General features: G+C 46.9%; 1 long non-coding RNA gene across 1 annotated transcript; it reads left to right on the top strand.

The window, feature by feature from the left end:
• Window positions 1-7,634: 7,634 nt before the first annotated feature.
• LOC135898517 (uncharacterized) lies at window positions 7,635-10,934 on the top strand. The gene is made up of 3 exons (XR_010563356.2): window positions 7,635-8,431; window positions 10,414-10,488; window positions 10,553-10,934. It is a non-coding gene; the product is annotated as an uncharacterized lncRNA (long non-coding RNA).
• The last annotated feature ends 4,383 nt before the right edge of the window (window positions 10,935-15,317 follow it).

The following is a 15,317-nucleotide window of genomic DNA, read 5'->3' as shown; positions in this document are numbered from 1 at the left end:
CATCTGCCTTGCTTGCGTTTCCTTTCCTGAAAACTCGGCGCTCGCTACTTTCCTGTCGAGAATGCTGCGTCACACTGATAACGCGCATGCCGCTCGTTACTGGAAAGTGCCGGGCTCGCAGCGTTAAAGAAAGGAAACGCGGGCAGCACGGATGAAGATTATTGTTGTGGGACAAGATACGCCCCAAAGGGTGTAAATTTTTCAAAAGTGCACTCTTACACTTTTAGAAAACTTTACACCCTTTGGGGCGTATCTTGTCCCACAACACTCACTACGGTGACGGGGCCCACACTACGGTGACGGGGCCCGTCGCTTTAACAACAACACTACACCGACGGGGCCGTCACTATAAAGATGTCGGTATTGGGGGCGAGGACCATAGAGTTTCCTAGAGTTTCATAGAGTCTGTCGGAAGCGCCTCACATGCATCGGCGTTAAATAAAGGCTAAATAAACATACTACGCGGCAGCCCTCCTGAACAATGTTGCAAGTACTCTCGAAATGGCAGTATTTTAACTTTAAATTAATCATGTTGGACAAACAGAAAGCACAGGATGGTTTACAAACGCTATCTCTTTGCCTACTACGTACAGTAAGCTGGGACACTGCGAGCGGTCGCCGCAATCGATCCCACCGAACCGGTTTGCGTGAAACGTAAGCAATCGCTGAGAAAACTATGTGAAATATGTTCTTATAGTGGGATGGCTGTCTGTGTAACTAAATATAGCATAACAGAATGAAGCTGCAATGCAGCGATCGCACGGGTTCGCGGTGACCGACTTCGCGTCTGCATGCATGTCGATCGCTTTCACTCCGAGCACGTTTTCGCACCGTGCCGTGAGCTTTATGCCGCAGCATATGAACATTTGAGAGTACGCAAGCAACCATTGTTGCATGGACACTATCGGAGCTGTTCAAAAATAATTTCGTTATAGCTAGGGTCTTCGACGCCTACAGCGACTTGTGATATGTTCCGTCGCGATGATTCAGTCTTAATTTTCTTTTCTTCTAAAGTCTTGGAAGTTTCAATATCATTATTTCTCAAGTTTCATCGAACTGCATGTTTATCGGTCTTCTAAGCGAGCAATTACCCGCTGCTTCTTTTTCTTAATTCAGTAGAATATTCATTGTCTGGTGCTACACAAGCAGGAACATGTGCCGTGCCTTTTTTAATGTGTTTTTACCGTTCTCCTTCCATTAGAGTGAACTTTCTTTCTTTATTATAATCATCATAGGTGTTACAGTGCATACGCAAAAGATTGTACATTCATGGACAAGTACCCATTGCGGTCGTTCGATCCGTATGTGTGTAATCAATGTATTCCATTACTGCACGGAAGTTGCTGACATCGTGAAATTCACGTGGTGTTGCGGACAGTACTGGAATAAAATACCGCGGTCCGTGAAGTGCTTGGCATCCCCATAGGCGCCAGCACCGAGAAACTCATGCAGCTGGGGGTCCACAACACCTTCGATGAGCTTGGGTCACAAAAGTTAGTCCAGGTTGTCAGGCTCGCTTCCTCGCCTGCGGGGAGGCGGATCCTGGAGGCGCTGGACTTTAACCTGTCAGGGAAAGGCGGTGCGTGCTCGACGCGTGGTCGCGGGAGGCCGTCACGGTCTCGCCGTTCCCGCGCAACGTGCACGCGCAACGCAATGTAGGCACACGCCGGGCCCGAGCGGCCGCACTTCTCGGATCCGTCGCCGACGATCCACGATCGGTCGCGTTCGTCGACGTCGCCCAATACGGTTCGTCCGACCGGTTTGCCGCGGCCGTGGTGGATCACAGGGGCAACCTAACGCCGCGTCCGTCGCTACAGTGTTGACGTAAAGTGCCGGTCCCGTCTGCGTATTTGGAAAATCCAGAAGGGACAACGCATGGCAACCGCAGCGCCACGCTATTGGCTGCCGCCTGCGGGGACGCGCCGTGGCGTCATGCCTAACAACGTACTCTCATCACCAGCGGTTTCGCGTAGCTTGTTGCGTGTCGTGGCCAACGCCGTGGCCAACGTTTTGTCGTGGCTGGCACGCAGACGCGGCTACGTGAAACTGGCGTAACTGTGTGCTGGCGCGGTCGCGAGCCGAGGGTGACGCGACTTTCCGTCCCATCCATCGAAGCGCCGTCTCCGCCCTGCCGATTGATAGGAATCGCGATCTACGCTGGTGCGACAATTTACGCTGCGAGGATCGCTGGGCGAAACCCATGCCGACAACCGATTGATAGGAATCGGGATCTACGCCGGTGCGACAGTTTACGCTGCGAGGATCGCTGGGCGAAAACCATGCTGACAAGATCGGAACCTGTGAGATGGAGTCGTATTCCACCACTACTACTAATGATACGCAGCGCGATGCCCTCAAGAGGAAACAAAACGCCCTTGCGATTACTGTGCTGCTCACGTCCTGTTAATGCAATTCGGCATACATCGACACGGCGTGCAAGCACTGAATAGTGTTTTAACGTATGTGCGCTGGCACAAAACGTTATAAACAGTCCCGAAAGAGCCTATATTGCATTGGATGTTAAAGTTCACCCTAGATATCAATAAATGTTGCAGGTATGTGCCAATTTCTTCACCTAATTGCAGAGAACTCTCTCGGGCCGTTATTGCATTTTTATGGCTTCCTCCATGTCCCAATATGCTGAATTTCAAGTACATTGAAGTTGTTGCAGATGCGAAATGCCACTTTTATGATGTATTTGGTTCGCCTGTTAAATATAGTTTAAAAAGTTCTGTTCAAAAAGAAATTCCCATCTTTTTACAACTGGGATAAACAATGTTAGAGGTGGAAAGCTGTATAAGTGAAAACTAATACTTTAATTTACTAGCACTGCTTTAAGTGAATTTCTAAAGCACAGCAATTTTGCTTGCCTTTTTCTGTTTTATAAATTAAAATGTACATCTTTGAAAGGCAGCCTGACCCTCTTTAAATTCGAAATATTGGGCACAGACTGGGAACACTGCTTTCCAATACACGTGCTGAAACTGCCTTATCAGAACACCCTAGTACACAATGCAGATCCATTAAGAAGTGACAAGACAGTTTGACAATTTTAATCATTGAAAGACTTAGCGAAACCTTTTTTGGGTTGTTTTTCCTTGCTTTCAGACACTGCACATTGCCCTTTAAGGCATGTTTTCAGTGTTTCTTTTTTTATGGGGAAGGCGTGTTAACATCTTTTACACCATGTCAATTATGTTGTGCCGTAATGTGTTCTTGGATGGAGTCTTGCCCTTTCATTCAGTACAATATAATGTAGTTTATTGTGTCAGGCCATTATACATTTGAGTATGAGTGTAGCATTTTGCTAAGTTTTGCCTCTGTCACCCAAGCTTGCAAGTTTGCTACCCACTGCTGGTGACGTGTGACACGTGACTTTTGTTCAATAAAAGGAAGTCTATCACTTATCCTGTGCACGGGTTGTCTTCTTGAATTGCAATTTGTTGTCTATATTAGTTCTTTTGTTGCATCTCAGATTAGGAATGGCTATCATAGTTGACATCATTTAACCATATTGCACAAATGTAGATATGTACTTGCAATATGTGGCCACCATAAGTATAAATAGAAGTTAATAATTCAAGAATAGTGCCTTTGAATGGCGGGACAGCCATGAAATGTAGCTACAAGGTACCGGCGCTGTAAGTAGCACTGTTTGTGCAGAATATAGTTGAACTCAACTACTTTCAAACATCACTGTTTTTGTCTGCATTTGTATAGCTCCAATTCCTGTGAACAACACAAATCTGGTGGAAGAGTGGCTTGCACCTGCAGTTGGACCCAATGAATAGCCAAATCTCTGCACGTTTTCATGTTATTAGCATATTATTAGAGGCGGTCATTCTTGTAGTAGCCTGTTTGCCCAGTGTAGAAGCCACTACGGGTGTCAGGATGTTGTACACATCTTCGGCTTTGCAGGGGACACAGCATCTGGCACATAGTTTGTCACAGGCCATGTCTTTGGGGCAAGTTGGGTTTACTCACTTGCAAAGGGAGAACCAAGCTTGTTGGATAAGAATTAAATCGCCTGTACACTCAGTGACCTTCATTTTGTGTGACATATATGGTTATTGCTACCCTTGCTTTATGCACTTCTTGTCCGACAGCAGTCTTGCTTTTGAAACACTCGGGACAGCTTTCAGCAAGCTGGACAGGAATAGCACTGAAAAACCAGCAGATGTTAATTGTCGCACTTGTCATGTGAAACTTCATACAGTATGATGAGGGCGGAAATTAATGAGGGTGTTCCACAAGGCCTTGTAGCGCATGTCATGAGTTTGGAGCAACGTGATGTATAGCACTTTTCTGATCGCATACTATAGGTTCAGCAGGTGTGGCCATGGTTTAAGTGCAGTGCAAGGTCAAGAAAACAGATATCTATGAGCAGCACCCTGGTAAAGGAGACGCTGAGAAAACTAATGGGAAGCCTGTTGTACATCTAATTGACCAAGTTGCTGAATTATGGGGTTTTACGTGCCAAAACCACTTTCTGATTATGAGGCACGCCGTAGTGGAGGACTCCGGAAATTTCCACCACCTGGGGTTCTTTAACGTGCACCTAAATCTAAGTACACGGGTGTTTTCGCATTTCGCCTCCATCGAAATGCGGCCACCGTGGCTGGGATTCGATCCCGTGACCTCGTGCTCAGCAGCCCAACACCATGCCACTGAGCAACCACGGCGGGTGACCAAGTTGCTGGCTTCATCAGGCAAAGGGTGATAAAGAGAAGGAAGTCATCAACACATCAGAATGTTTTTGCATATAGACACTGCTAAGGTTCTCAGGCACGCCAACAAGTCTTAGTGCGTAGGCTATGCATGACCAACTACATATGCCTTCTGTTTGGACAAAGAACTGCTCATTGTAACTGGATGAAGATGGAGTGGACAGAAATAAATGGCAGCTCCATTAATCTGGTTTCACTGGCATCAACACTGATTTGTAAGTGCGCATCGCCATACTCCACAATGCCTTCTTGGGTGACATCAACAAGGACCAGCTTGAGGCAAAGGGTAATAGACATCTTTACAAGCTAAAAATGCATGCATGCATGGAGAGCACTTTGTGTACAAAAAGTAGGCACTTCCACAGGAACTGGAAAAGGAACATATTATTGACAGTGGGCAAAGACAAGCTTCTCTGCTACTATACACCCAGCATTGTTGCCATGTAACGACATCTGAAACAATCCCTCTCAAAGAGGAAATCATCTTTGTGTATCCATAAAGAGGGTAGCAGGCAAAGCCCCTTCAACAATGATGCCAGCTTCAAAAGGCCCACTTGCACATCCTGAATGCTTCCTTCTTAGACTTTGCTGGGTGCAAGCACTCTACTGTCCAAATGTTGTCATTGAGAGCACTGTTCGTTTGGTTGCAATACAGTTCTGAAGTGATTGCAACAAATTTCCCTTCCTAGTTGGTCTGGAGGCCTACGGTGCTCATGAAGCAACACCATGAGATAAGCAAGGTGACAGGATGCCTCCAAGCCCTTGTTTGTTTATCACACTGTTTTGTTAGTAACAACCATGAGATCTGAGACCAACAAGCTCACGTTCGGCACTCTAATGGTTATTGTGGAGGATCCATAATAAAAAGCACAAAACAGAAAACTCAACAGAAAGGATAAGGCAACATTTAACACTTAGTATTGCTGCAGCCCACCCCCTTTTAGTCTGGTCATGCTACATTTTTTTCTATAGATAGGCATGAACTTATCCTGTGCGCAGCTTACTGCAGAGAGCATAGGTGATGTTCCCAATCGGTGTCCGATGTTTATATAGACTATGTGCTGGCTCAAAGAGGATCGAAACACTGCAATGGAAGCTTCTAGTAGAAAAGGTACCTCGAAGAAAAAAAAAACTGTGCTACAACCATCTTGGCAACATCTTGTCTTCTTAATAAAGATTGTGCTTCCGTATCAACTTCAGCCCTCCAGTTTAGAGTAAGTACCAGTGCACTTATGAACAACGAATCAGTTCTCAAAGAGCACGTGCAGTCCAGCCAGAAGCATAGGCATGAATCCGCATTGTGCTCCTGCATTGAAGGTGAATAATGCATTACAATATGGCGAATGTGCCTTAGTAAGCTTCCTGGCAATATGAATTTGTAATGTACAAAGAATTGTCAATAAAGCTTACCAAGAGCACAGATGCACTTGCAAATTATATCACAATTGAAAATAATGAGTAAACCTATGTGCCCTTTCCACTCTTATTATGCTTTACTGCACGATGCTACACCCCTGTATTGCGGTGTAGCAAGCTACGAAAGAAACGTTGCATAATTGAGCTTTTTAAGATTACCTTTTTCGCAATACTCCTATGTACTGCGGTGAAGCATACTAAAGGGGAAAGGGGCCACTGTCACTGGACATAAAAAGAGTTCTTTAATTATACACTCGCGCAACCGCCGCCTCTCAGGTCGCCTGAGTGGACATACTATGCTGGGTGATAGCGGTCCCCTCCCACTTTTAGTATCCTTCAGCGCGCAACTAAAATGTACTGCGGCGAAGAAGCAGTACATTTGTACTCCATGGGTGAATAAACAAATGGTTTTTACAACAGTACAGAAATAAACGCGCACCATGCATCAGTCTACCACATGGAAGAGGGTCGCAACAAAAGGTAGCTGATTCACACAGGCTGTGTAGCCCGCTTATCAGTCGTAAAGGCTATTATGGGAAATTCAAAATTTCAGACACACAGAAATATGTTTATATGTTTACGTTTATGTTTAAGACTGCCAGAACTTCCACAATAGGAAGTAATTTACAACACACAAATGCAAACAACACAGACATATGCCTTGTTTTCAACTCGGTCATCATGCAAATGACACATAGCACGGAAAAACGCGAACATGCTGTGTGTTAGCATCGTAAACTTCATACTAGGCAAGGAGCACACCACAATCGCGCGACAGCCGCTAATGAGACCAAAACGGGAGCACATATCTGTGAACGTGCAAATGGAGACCCCTAAGCCACTCTGCTCCTCCACCACCCCCCGCTGCACGGCTGCACCACTCGTTTCAAGCACAGCACACTTAATTGTGTACACAATCAGCGCTGAACAGTGCATGGGCGATCGACGCAGTCGCATTTACATGACTTGTAGCGAGCAGCACATCCCTCAATGTCCGTTAAGCAAAGTCGGACACGGCGACGCCACATCGCGGTTCGCAGAACTTCGCTGCCGAGGCGCTAGAAGCACGGGTCACAAGGCAGATTCTGTACTGCCAGAGCTCACCGAGGCGAAAGTCGCACTGCCGCACCACCACTACTCGCGGCTTTCCGCCAAGTAATACAGAACCTACCACCAACACACAAGCAACGCAAGCACGATCACATAAGCAACGTCGAACAACGCACGGTCCGCGCGAGCCGGAGAACGAACATGCCGAGAACGAACACGCCACGGCGTCGCTCGGCGCCACCATCATGCCTTCTCAAAAACCGTAAACAATCCTGTCCCTAGGCACCTATTATCAGGTCACGTGAGGGATTTTTGTACGGAGAGCACCGGGAACGAGAGTTATCGCTTGGCGCCGTTGCTAGGAGTGACATCACGGCGTCCCGCAGGCTCGTAAGCCAATAGCGTGGTGCTGCGGTTGCCATGCGTTGTACCTTCTGGATCATAGAGTTAGTAGAACAACTCTAGAGGAAAAGCTGGGCCGGAAAAGTGGGAACCTCTAGGGCGCCGCCCTGTTGCTACTGGTCAATGTGGCCAGCGCAATTACTATTGAAAAAGCTGAGAACAAGTACAGTTCACCTTATGCTTTGTCATCTAAAAACGCATACCTGATGGCTTTATGAAGGCGGTACGTTAATATTAAGTTTACAGAAAGCGATCGCTAAGTCCGTGACTTATGAAAATCACGATGTACGCATTCATGCAATAAAAGATGACGCGAATTTCGGTTTCGAATCTGTTTTTTGGATGCGTAGTAGTTTCGTTTGACATGCGATCGCGCGTCGACATCGGACGCTATGGCACACTCGTGCCTTATGTGCCACCGAAGCCCCGAAGTGGTCTGGCATATACCTTCACATGTAAGTAAACGAATGTATCTCCTTGTTGAGAATATCACGCGAGTAGGCAGCTCTTGTGGTACATCACAATCGTTTGAGAAGCGTCACAGTAGAGCATTTTTCTGCATCCGGAGCGGTGTTTTTATTTGCAGGTTTCCCTTCAGTAGGAAATTGCTGGACAGGCGGACCAGCGCACCGGAATTGTACTGGCGAAGCCACAAGCAACTCAAAGAATCTGTTTAATTGTTGCACTTTGAACAATCATGCTTCTACAAAGGCCACAGCAGATCAACAGCCTGATGCCGAGTATTTCTGTGCCACGAAGTAATCAAGAGGCGAGTGCCTAGTGCGGACGAAATCGAGTGCATCGAGACTTAGAACGACAGAAAGCTGAGCTAGTTGGTAAGGATTCAATATGCAAAACAGAGGTGAGGCGTGCAGACAGGACACAAGAGTAGAGAAGTGGGCGGCGCTCGTGTTGTTTACTAAATACTCTACTCTTGTGTCCTGTCTGCACGCCTCACCTCCGTTTTGCATAACGAGTGCATCAACCCACATATTAATAGCGTAGGCATTTTGTTAACTGTGCAATATTTTCAACACTTCCTTGCATGCCATTTCATGTGGAATATCTTTTCTGGTCACAAATTTGTGCAGCGAATCTATTTGCATGATCGACTCCGGGCCTGTTGGACCGTTCACTTGCACTTGATGCTGAGTCTTTTACATGTATCCATAAACTGCAGATGTGCACATCTGGGGGTGCGATCTTGTACGCGTTCCAAAATAGAACGGAGGCGGTCCGTTCCACCGAGCCGCACATGGTTGGTCAGTTTGAAAGGTGAAGAACGCCAGGACGTCAATTGCGAAGTGATATCTGCTGTCAATCATTCCGTGTTGTCTGCTACCGGACAAACGCAACGGAACGGACTGCCAATTTCGCGACGGAAAGAACGGACCGCCTCCGTTCGAGTTCGGAACGCGTACAAGATCGCACCCCAGATCCCTGCGAGCATTTTCAAAATTCAATTATTATAGACAACAGGCACATATGCAATACTGACATAATCTCAAATACCACTAAGCAGCTGGGACACATTTTTGTTGACCATACTCGCAGGTAAAATAAGTACATCATGTGGACAGCTCCAGCTCATTTTCCTTAAGTCAGTGTATACAAGGGTTATGCAAAAATAATTTTTTTCTTGCGAACCGATTATTTTGCTGTATAAGCAAGAGAACCCACCACGTTAGTGTAACGTATCTTGTGCATCACACTAATATGTGCTTTCATTTACCAAGTGAGATGAGTTACTTTTATGGCTCATTCAGTCATATCACACTGCAAGCTGCATTCATCAATCTTCGATTGGATTTTGCAAATGTTTAATGAAACATGTTTCCCTTTTATGCAGATATGCAATGGCAAGCCGTTCCATGTGTTCCAAAAGTAAAATTTAAGCTCTAAATTAAATAAGATATTTCTAGTCAGAAACAAGCAAAAATGGTGACTGCAGAGTATCAGAAGCCCAAGGTACAGAAATGATGAGAAGTGTCGAATGATTTTAAGGAAAGAGTCGTATTTGAAAATGCAAGACTCTTTAGTGGAGGTCAAGCAAGTCAATATAGGTAGAATACTCTGCAAAATTATGCGAGTGAGGGGATTTCGAACAATGGGTCAGGAAATGCATTGTTTTTCTGCAAAACAAAAGCTGATTGCCATTGCATAAGTCACTTTAGCATCATGATAAATTCAGAAATAAACCAAAAAACAAGACACCCAAAAATAAAAAAACCATTTAATGATATTCCAGCAGAACTTTTTGTTGGGCTAGTTGGTGCATATTACTGAAGTACTATAGCGCCATACAGACACAAGAAGAGGCACGAACATAAGCGCTCGTCCGTGTGTCGTCTGTTTGGCACTATAGTACTTCAGCCATTTAATGATGCTCTCTCCACACTGGGATAAATAAAAACAAACACATCACATCTAATGTGGACATATCAGATGCCTTGTGAAACACTAAAGGAACAATTCAGTTTCGAGCTATGGCACTTGCCGCATAGATGTGGGGTGGCCTTGCACCAATAGTGATAGTTACCACTGCATTTACAAATTGAAAGCATTCGTGCAGACAAGGATGATTCTTTATATTTTTGGCTACCACTTCAAACGCATCCACCAAGTGTTACAATGCTGCATGCAGCCATACTAAGGATCTCGCAACAACACCTGCAGGTAAAAAGCAGAAGCAGTCAAAGTGCTGGTGTGTTCTGGACACTATGTTTGAAAACTTTTAGGCAAGAAGAGTGCAAGAAGCAGACATAACTGCATTTAATTCCATAATTCCCCATTTAAATGGCCTTTTCTTTTTGCTTAGACAATGCCTACGCCTAGCCACAGCAGCTCCCTCATACAGACTCCACAAACCAAGAGGCCATGGAGGCAAATGCAGGTAAGAGACAATAAGCAATAGCACTGGTATCGACATTCATCTAATTTCTTTTTATTTCATTTAGGCAGCCAGCACACCTCGAACAGCCACCTTGACTGCGGGTGTGTCACCCTAGTCGCCAAGGAAACATTTGAGGGAAAGTGACAGGCAATGTGAACAGCCACTTCTCCATGTAAACAATACTCTTTCTCTCGGATGACTCCTACGCCTCGCCACGCCAGCACACTTGTGCACAAAGATGCCGCAGAGGCACGTGCAGGTCAGAGGCAAGAAGCAGTGGCACTGGTGTCGACATTTACCCAATTTCTTTTTCTTGCACTGAGGCAGCCAGCACACCTCGAACAGCCACCTTGACTGCGGCTGTGTCAGTAGATTCCTGTTGTACATATGCTCATAATAAACTTCAGTAAACCTGAACTTCATAATAAACTTGAAGGCAAATGGGACATTGATGCATTGTATTTTTGAACATTTATTGTACACATACAATACATGTTATACTTTGCAGTGCTACAGAGCGTATTTTGAAGCTTCCCCCTATATTTTGCACCTTTAATTACGTATGTGTTGTGTGGCCCTCAATGCAGTTCATGTTGTAGCAGCTGCTTTGTCTGTGTATCGCACATTGGCTTAAGCTCGTGATAACCACATACTTCTCTCACATATACAAAATAAAGTTCTATGTAGTCCTCAGTGTTACAACAAAAAATGAAAGTAAACAATCCGATCGTGGAATTATGTTTATTACAGTGATTCCTACGACAGTTACTGAGAAGTTGACAACTTGAACTGGTCAATCGGTCCATAGCCGCCTCTATTTTTCAAAAATAAAGGAGGCTATGATCCGTCATGGCAAGGAATTGTATGTATACATAAAAAAGGGGGTATGTGTGTGTTCGTAGTGGGGGTATAGGATTAGGGCGGTACGAAAAAATGTACCAACACCGTCCTCTAGACAACCAACTCTGATATTACTACAGACGCCAGGCGACGCGAGCTACATTTGTCATGATGCATTCGCGACTGCACCGGATGCCCTCCACATTATTCTCGTTAATCGTGCTCACTGCGCCGAGGCAAAAGAAAGACAATGGGCGCAGGTGCCTTTAAAGTATCTCGACCTTGCGAGGCACGGCTGCGCGTGCCTGGGGAGCTGTCCGTGCGAACACTCCCTGGCACACACCTGCCTCGGCGGCCCCAACCTACGTACCGTTCTGCTTCGAGCTTTGATCCCCCCACTGTCCCTCGGGTGCCCTGGAGTTCCTGCGCCGCCTGCTCTACTATCATCTCAGGTGCTCTCCTGATCATCTCCTGAGCTGGATCATTACTTATAATAATAAAAAACCCGATCTATCGTCACGACGATAGATCGCGAAAGCGGCTTTTGCAACATACCGCGCCCGTGCGAAGATAATTACGGAACGCCAACGAGGAATCTGACCACAGCTCCGAGCTCGTAACGTCGTCGAGTGACACTCCTGCAACAGGCGTGACCGCTGAAAACCGCATACCGCCAGAAACTTGAACAGGATCATCCCTCGGTTGCATAACTGCCAGCTGTACGGCCAACATGGACCACACCCACACCATCCCGCAACATAGAATAAAGAACCGACTTATAAAGCCCAAACACACGGCTGCACGCACACATCACAACATCACAAGCGAGACGCCATGCTGCTACGCTGCTACTGTTGCCGGATTAAAACTGACTACTATCACCAAGTCTAGCAAGCGTCTCAGGAGCTGGCAACCTCGGCGCGTAGCAACATGGCGGCGCTCTTGAGGTTCCCGATTTTAATGCATGGGCCCTATGGGTAGCTTGTCCTCTAGAGTCAGTATAGTAACTCTATGTTCTGGATATTCCAAATACGCCGGGTACGCGTCCCGTCTGTGGTTAAGGAGACGGGCCCCGTCATTGCAGGGCTGAGGTTAAAGCGCCGGGCCCCGTCACTGTAGTGTATATGTTAAAGTGCCGGGCCCCGTCACTGTAGTGCATATGTTAAAGTACCGGGCCCCGTCACTGTAGTACAGATGTTAAAGTGCCGGGCCCCGTCACTGTAGTCACTACCTTTCAGGTAAGGAAACGCAAGCAAGGCAGATGACGATTATTGTTGTGGGACAAATTTACACCCCAAAGGGTGCAACAGTTTTAAGAGTGAACGATAATCGTCATCCGTGCTGCCCGCGTTTCCTTTCTTTAACGCTGCGAGCCCAGTACTTTCCAGTCACGAACGGCATGCGCCTTATCACCGTGACGCAGCATTCTCGACAGGAAAGTAGCGAGCGTCGAGTTTTCAGGAAAGGAAACGCAAGAAAGGCAGATGACGATTATTATTGTGGGACAAATGTACACCCCAAAGGGTGCAACCGTTTTAAGAGAATGCACTCTTAAAACTGTACACTCCTGAGTGTACAGTGGTAAACCCACGTGAAATTAATAATTACTCGGTACATAATCCTTTTATTCATATAAAAACTTTAATTTCAACGAGCGAATTGTCCTGTCTTCTTTCTCGTGTTTCGTTTGTGTGTGCGCTGTCTAAGAATGGAAACCACGTCTGTTGTATGCGCTAGCAGTGGCCGAAGTTCACGCGTGCCGAGAAATTGAATATGTGCATGATGCATTGAACATGACCGGAGTTCATTCCCGCTGCACCGATCGATCGGGTTACTGGACGATACACACCCGCGTCTTGGTCGCGCCGGCATTGCTGAAGCAGGAATGATTAATAATACTTTCAACTTCCGTCTCTTGAGTACTGCTAAAAAATGACCAAGCTGTCTACATTGCCGCCTCTATTCTGTAGGGGACGTACTAATTAAAGTTGTGTGCGCATGTCGTACTTGTGCTATGCAGCGATATATCTTGTTTATTTCCGCACAGTGTCGATAGAAGTCGTTGCCATCAGAGACACACGGATTTGTAACAAACATAATGTGAGAAACTGCAAAAATGACTTTAGCTCGTAGGTGACGTATGTATGTGCCGCATCGTATGTGCTGACGATTTTTCCGGCGGCACATACGATGTCGTTTCCAATTACCTGCTCAGCGTCCCTTACATGGTTAAGCAGACGCTGCCCTTTCGCCGCATTGCAGCCATAAAAATAATCGTCAAGCGTACCGATCTTCTTAAAGGCAAATATAGCGTATGGAGTTTGTTTCACACTAAGGGGAAAACTCGGAACGTATTGCGTCGCGATGCGGCAAGCAATGGAGTCGTGCGGCGGCAGCAGCTCGAGCAGGCGCACACGCTTGAGGGGAGTGTCGTGATCTGCGTCGTCTGCTACGGCGGCGCGCGCTGGCCGCATTTTCGGGAAGCGTGGTACTGTCGGGGGCAGTGCACCGATTCCATCGGTACTGCGGGAACTGAGCTGATATTCTTTACTAAACGTTGTGCGTCGCCACACTCTGATCCTTCATTGGCGATAATGGAGTTCCACAAACTCCTTTTGACAACATGGTTCATTTGTTCTTTCGAAAGGCCGGAGTACTGAGCGTGTGCACGTATATTTCTTCACTGTGTGTGCTACCGTAATGAGCAGCGACAAAACGCACCAAGATGTGCGCGCAACGTGCTCAGTCTTTGTTTGACTCGAAAGGAAAACAAAGCACTCAACAATGGGAGTCGAACACGGTGAAACAAACGGACACGATTAAATGAACGTTTTAGGTTCAGACAATGAGCTGGAAGTGATTTTTCTCGAGAATCATTCGCTACACCAGACAGACCCTGCCCGCCGGTGGGGAATTGGACATGTCAGCGCTCATCCTGGAAGGCAGTGAAGTGTAGAATGACTTGATCAGGGATGTGTTCATTCGCTGCACGTCTCAGTCGCTGACGATGGTGGATCGAAGCCTATCCTCGGGCGACTGATAGAGGGGATGTTGCGCTAGCGATACTTTCAACGAGCCCCAGACATTTTAAATGATGTTGGCGCCCGGGGATTGAGGCGGCCGCTCCAAGAGAGTGACTGCGCGCTCTTCTAGCAGTTCTTGCACAGCACGAGCAGTGTGGATCGGCGTCCTATCACGTTAGAATATATAGTCGCCTTCCAGAAACGGGCCGTCAAGAATGTATGGAATCAGTACGCCGTCTATGACTGCCATGCAGCGATGAACTTACATTTGAGGCGTATCAGTGGGCGTCGCGCAACGCTTAGCAAAGAATACCGGCTCATTTCACGCAGTAACGATGTGATCGGCGCCCTGCACCTGACAGTAGAACGTTTCTCGACAATGCGGCCAGCACGCGCCGCCGTAGCAGACGACGCCGTTCAAGATACCGCCCCTCGAGCATCTGCGCGAGCTGCCGCCGCCGCGTGACTCAAGCGCTCACCGCATCGCGATGCAATGCGCTTCGAGTTTTCCCCTAAATGTGAAACAGACTGTACACCGCCCTTCGAAGGAAATGTCCACGCACACACACCGCGCGCGGCACGAAACGTGCCCAAACACGCGCAGTGCAGGAGGCAATCAAGGCGGCGCGAACGAGAGATGGTACCACCCGCTAATAGAATTTTGCTTCGCATGCGGCGCTCTCAACGCCGGCGCAGCAGCGCCGCTCTCGGTGCTGTTCTTGTCTTCGCGAGGAATGTAAATAAGGTCGTGGTAAATAAGAGAGGAGAACTGGCCCGACATGATGGCGGAGCAACCCCAATTTCCGGTTTCACTAAGGTCTTCCTCGTTTTTGTTTTTTTTTCTCGTTTGCGCAAGGTTGTTTGCGCGCAAACGTCGGGCGATCCCTCAAATGAACGTGTCCTCTCAGTTTTTTTCCTTCCCCCATGTTCCCAATACTACCAACACGACCAATACAATCATAGAGA

The sequence above is a fragment of the Dermacentor albipictus genome, chromosome 2 (genome assembly GCF_038994185.2).
Source record: "Dermacentor albipictus isolate Rhodes 1998 colony chromosome 2, USDA_Dalb.pri_finalv2, whole genome shotgun sequence".
In the NCBI taxonomy this organism is placed as follows: domain Eukaryota; kingdom Metazoa; phylum Arthropoda; class Arachnida; order Ixodida; family Ixodidae; genus Dermacentor; species Dermacentor albipictus.
This window is presented reverse-complemented; position numbering and strand designations above follow the sequence as displayed.